Below are 5,548 nucleotides of genomic sequence, written 5' to 3'. Positions count from 1 at the left end.
AGTAGCACATGACTTGAGTATTTAAAGAAATACTTAGTAAGTGACCCCACTATTGGGGTTAAATGCAACAATCACATGCAATGAGATGATGAGACCTATCTTTCATTTCGTTTTTCCTACGGTTCTGTCCTAACGGATAATTTTGGACGTGTACCATATACTCTACACACAGCCCATACGTGCGAGTATTGACTCACCAGCTAGTTCGCACACCGTTGGGTCACTTTCCTTATCCAGTGGGCATACTTTGGGAGCCCTTTATGCCGGAACCCGTTAGAACTAGTAACCGTCATGGCAGTGCTATGCAAAGCATAAGATCATTGTCCTGCCATTGGATGTACGCATCCGTACCCTCGTGATGGGTTAGGGGTATCCCCCCAAATGCATGAGCACACATAATGCATGACCCAAAACTTTTCCATTTTCATTATCCTTTAATACAACCCCGCTAGCATTATGTACATATCATATCATTTTTCATATCGTTTCAGATATCGTTCATCATTCATATCATATTGTTTCTCATTCTTCAGTTCTCGAATCATACATAATTCTAACGGGGTTATATTTCATGCCATTTATCGTAATTTCATGTCATTCATATCATGCTGTATACACACAATTTAAGAAACCTAACATAACGTTCTATGCTTTTAACATAACATTTCATCATATACACATCATACCATGATATATTGCATCACAAAGTATCATATCATAAACAAGTCATAACGTAAACACTTCGTAGTCATATCGCTCTCTAACTTTTCATAGCCTTAACATTCTTATACCTATCACAGACATATCATTACGTGAACGTACCTTAGTCATATCGTCACAAGAACTTAACCTAACGCTATCGTTCTATCAATCCTAACGTTATCGTTCTATCAATCTATCACAAACCTATCCCTTTCTACCCGTAACCTAACTGTATTCTTCCATCAATCTCTCTTATCCATATCACTCCAGTATGTAACTTAACCTTAACGTTTCATGAACGTATTTTCCTCCTACCGTTACATTTCATTTTCTGCATCCTTCTTGTATCCTATCTCAAACATATCCTTGAACACATCGTACCGTAATTATTATCATACAATTCACATATTATAATATCTACATAACATATAGGAAGCATATCGATCCACAGACAATTCACACATATCAATATATATAACACATGTAGAACCACAGGGCACGTGTCAACATCAAATATAACCATGCCGATAGTAAGGTCACTTACCTGACTAGCTTAAGTCGTTGTCACGAGTATATCTTTAATGAACGTTCGATTCGGTCCTTTGAAATCTGAGTCAACCTATATGAGCCCATGACATTAGTTTCAGGTTTGAACTCTACGACATTATTTCTCTGATTTACATTGGTCCATTGCTAAAAGTTTGAAATGTTATATATCTATAATTATATTTTGATTAAAAATCTTATTTTTCATGGTTAGTGTTCTATAAGAAAGTACATAAGCTCTTTCAAGTACTTTCAAGTTATTCTGGGCTCTACTACTCTCTGTATTTACCTATGTGTTTACCTTGCCCTCTATATTTAATTTGTGGTTTTTAATTCCCTAATCTTCTTTTTTTTTTATCTATTGCCTTTTAATTAAGTTCTCATGCATTCCAAATTTCTAGTGGATCTCTTCTTCCCAATCTTTCCTTATCTCAGTGTTTTCTATTCAGAAGTTTCATGGGTTATTCTATCTTTAATCTATTCATTTCGCTACTGATAAAAATTTAATCTAATATTACTGATCGATTTACTAGAATCGTATAAATGATTGACATTTAGTTTCTAACTCAATCTTTAATCTATTCATTTGGCTACTAATAAAAATTTAATCTAATATTATTGATCGATTTACTAGAATCGTAAATGATTGACATTTAGTTTCTAGCTCAACCTTTAATCTATTCATTTGGCTAAATGATTGACATTTAGTTTCAACCTTTAATCTATTCATTTGGCTAAATGATTGACATTTAGTTTCTAGCTCAATATTTAATATATTCATTTGGCTACTGATAAAAATTTAATCTAATATTACTGATCGATTTACTAGAATCCTATAAATGATTGACATTTAGTTTCTAACTCAAAACTAGACCATTGTAATAATTCAATGAAGATCTACTCTAATTGGTTGTGATTTCTAAAAAAGATAGGATAAAATAAAATGAAGATTTAATATATACGTTATTGATCAGATCTATCTTCACATGGTGAATCTCAACTGGGTAGAAGCCATTCAAATTTTTTTTTTCTCGAGTAAATTTGACAATTATTGTTTTTTTTTCCAGCAAGAGTTACTTTCTGACATGGTTGAGGAGAGATAATTGTGGGAAGGGATGAGAGAGTAGAGAGAAGTGGGGGAAGTTTTTTTTTTTTTTTTTTTTTTTTTTTTTTTTTTTTTTTAATTTTAATTAATTAATTAATTTTTTATTATTATTATTTTAACTATTGTTTTTTTATAATTTTTTTTATTTGTTTATTTGTTTATTTATTTTTGGGCTATTACACCCACAAGCCTAGTCCAACACCGACACACACAACCTAGCCCACCTACACTTTTCCTTCAATTCGGGTCGGCCCGTCACCCGCGAGCGATCCGACAACCTGAGACCGCTGCAACACACGTCGCCCTCTGGTTGTGCCACGTGGTACGTTTGCAGCGTGACTCCCCTCGGCTCCAGCGGCTTAATCGGCTCGGCGGCGGCTTCTCGACTCCAGCGGCTTATTCGGCTAGGGAAACCTGTTTGGCACCGTTCTGACTCTCCCGAACCTAATTTCGGCCCTGTTTAAGGTAAAATAGATCATTTTAAGGTCGTATTTCACAAATTCAAGTTGGAAATTAATTATGTTTGTGAAATACTAACGAAGGTGTCAAATGATCCAATAGGAACCAACCACCAATGGAAGCGTAGAACGTTTACGAGGAGCCAGAAGCTTACGTTTATATTTTAGGGAGTACTTCGGCTAAGACCTACCAAGTAAGTGGTTCACCCGTCGTAGATTATGCTTTATTTATTGTATGTTGGCATGTGCCCGTGGATTTGCACGTGTCATTAAATTGTATGCTAGATTATTGTGCTTAAGTACATAATCATGTGAACGTGAATGTATGCGATGTATGCTGTTTAGTCTGATGTGATTGTAATGCATGCAACGATATGTTGTTCTTGAATGGTTATGTCATGATTGTATGAGATGTTTGGATGTAAACAGCATGAATTGTATGACATGAAATACGGTAAACTGCCTGGAATCATAACCCCGATAGGAATATGTATGAAACGTAAATTGAAAATGAGAATGACATGAAGCATGGAACGTGATAGGGGGTTATGTTCATTAATGATAAATGTAGAAGTAGTGGGGACCTCATGCATTATGTGTGTTCATGCATCTAGGGGATACCCCTATCCCATCACGAGGGTACGGACGCATACATCCAATGGCAGGATACGATCGTTATGCTTTGCGTAGCGCTGCCATGACAGTTACTAATTCTAATGGGTCCCGGCATAAGGAGCTCCCAGAGTATGCCCACCAGATAAGGAAAGTGACCTAGCAATGTGCAAACTAGCTGGTGAGCCCATACTCGCACGTATGGGCTGTGTGTAGAGTATATGGTACACGTCCAAAATTACCCGTTAGGACAGCACCGTATGGAAAGCGAAACGAAACGAAACGAAAGATAGGTCCCATAATTTCATTGCATGTGATTGTTGCATAACCCCAATAGGGGGTCACTTATTGAGTATTCTAGAAATATTCAATCCTCGTGCTGCTTTACTTTTTCGGATAAGGGCAAGGCACCCATGTGAGCTCGACGACGGCATCGTACACCCTGGGACCGTGGAACATGCATAGGGTAGTTGTTTTTCCAGTTCATAGTCTAGGTTGAATTCGGTTTGCATCATTAGTATATGTTAGTATAGGTTGAATTGTTTTTGCATAATAACCGATAGGGTAGTATAAGACATTCATTTAGTTTTGTTCCTTTTCCTTTTTTTTTTCAATATTGTTTTTTTTTTTCTTTCTTTCCCTTGTATTGGTTTTCTGTTTCACAAGGTAATAAAAAGCTAGTGTAAGTCGCATTTATAATCAGGGTCCATTTAATGTAATTCGGCATTCCAAGGTATAGTAATGACCTTAGATTAAATAGCTAAATATTAGGGGCGTTACATCTCTCTTAAAACTCATTCACTCAAATTTTTTTAATTTAACATATACCTCATTCATTTTTTCATATAATATAACTTATATATTTTATTAATGGTAGAGTTTAATCAGCAAATATAGAAGTATATATTGAAATAAACTCAAATACCAAGAACAAGGAGGTGGTATAAAAATGACTAATGAGCTAAATTTTTTTTACAAATGCATGTATAGCAAAACTTTATTAATAAATCAAATATTATAGTTAAACATTATTATTTTCATAAATTTAAAGAGTAAGGTTCTTTTTCTATGTTTTTTTATATGAAATATATTATGGTATTGAATTGATGAATGCAGATATTAAAACTAAATTTTGTTATATACTCGTGAAATAGTAATTTAATAATATTTAAAAATTCATTCTCTCATTTAAAGTCATATAAATTAAAGGTAGACTTTATATCAATTAGTTCTTAATTAAATTTTTTTAATATAGTGTACATATTATAATTTTTTTTTTAAGTTTTGGAAGAAATTACAAATAATTTAAACTTTTAGGATAAAAATGGATATATAATATTTTTCCTAAAATTTTGATTGATGACTTACTAGCTCAAATTTAAATATTGACTGTTTATAAATATTTTTTTTTTGTTAGCAAGACCCTTAAATAAATGTAGACCTAAATAATACATAAACAAAATAATCGTAGTAGAATATTATTTTATGTATTTTTGATCGGCGTCAACATAACATTTTTACTCCAGTTCGAAATCAAAGAATATGTAGTAAATATTAGTTATTTTTTTATTATACATGCATTTTTATATTTATATTAAGATTTATTTTATATTTTAATAAATAAATTATGTTTTTTTTTTTGTTTAAATTAAACTAGATGACAGCAGCTCTATTTAAATCGCTCTACAAAATTGTTTATAAGGGTAAATACAAAAGTATACTTCAAATTGTACCTTAACCTCTTATAGATTTCCTTATCAGAGGAAATTGGAAAGAAATCATATATTTTTCTCTCAAAATTCAATTCATCCACTCAAAATTTTTTAATGTAACATATACATCATTTTTTTTTCATATAATATAACTTATGTATTTTATTAATGGGAGAGTTCAGCACACATCAAATTAGATATTAAAAACCTAAACTCAAAATAAATAGATATTGAAATTCTAAACTAAAAAAACAACCAATAACAGGTGGTATAAGAATGACTAATGAACAAAAAAATTTTTACAAATGTAATTACTGTAAAACTTTATTAATAAATAAAATATTATGGTTAAACATTAAATTTAAGAAGTAACATGGTAGAAAATATATTATGGTATTGAATAGGTAGATGCA

The sequence above is a fragment of the Cucurbita pepo genome, chromosome 1 (assembly GCF_057944985.1).
Source record: "Cucurbita pepo subsp. pepo isolate OVF chromosome 1, ASM5794498v1, whole genome shotgun sequence".
Taxonomy (NCBI): domain Eukaryota; kingdom Viridiplantae; phylum Streptophyta; class Magnoliopsida; order Cucurbitales; family Cucurbitaceae; genus Cucurbita; species Cucurbita pepo.
Note: the sequence above shows the minus strand (reverse complement) of the source record.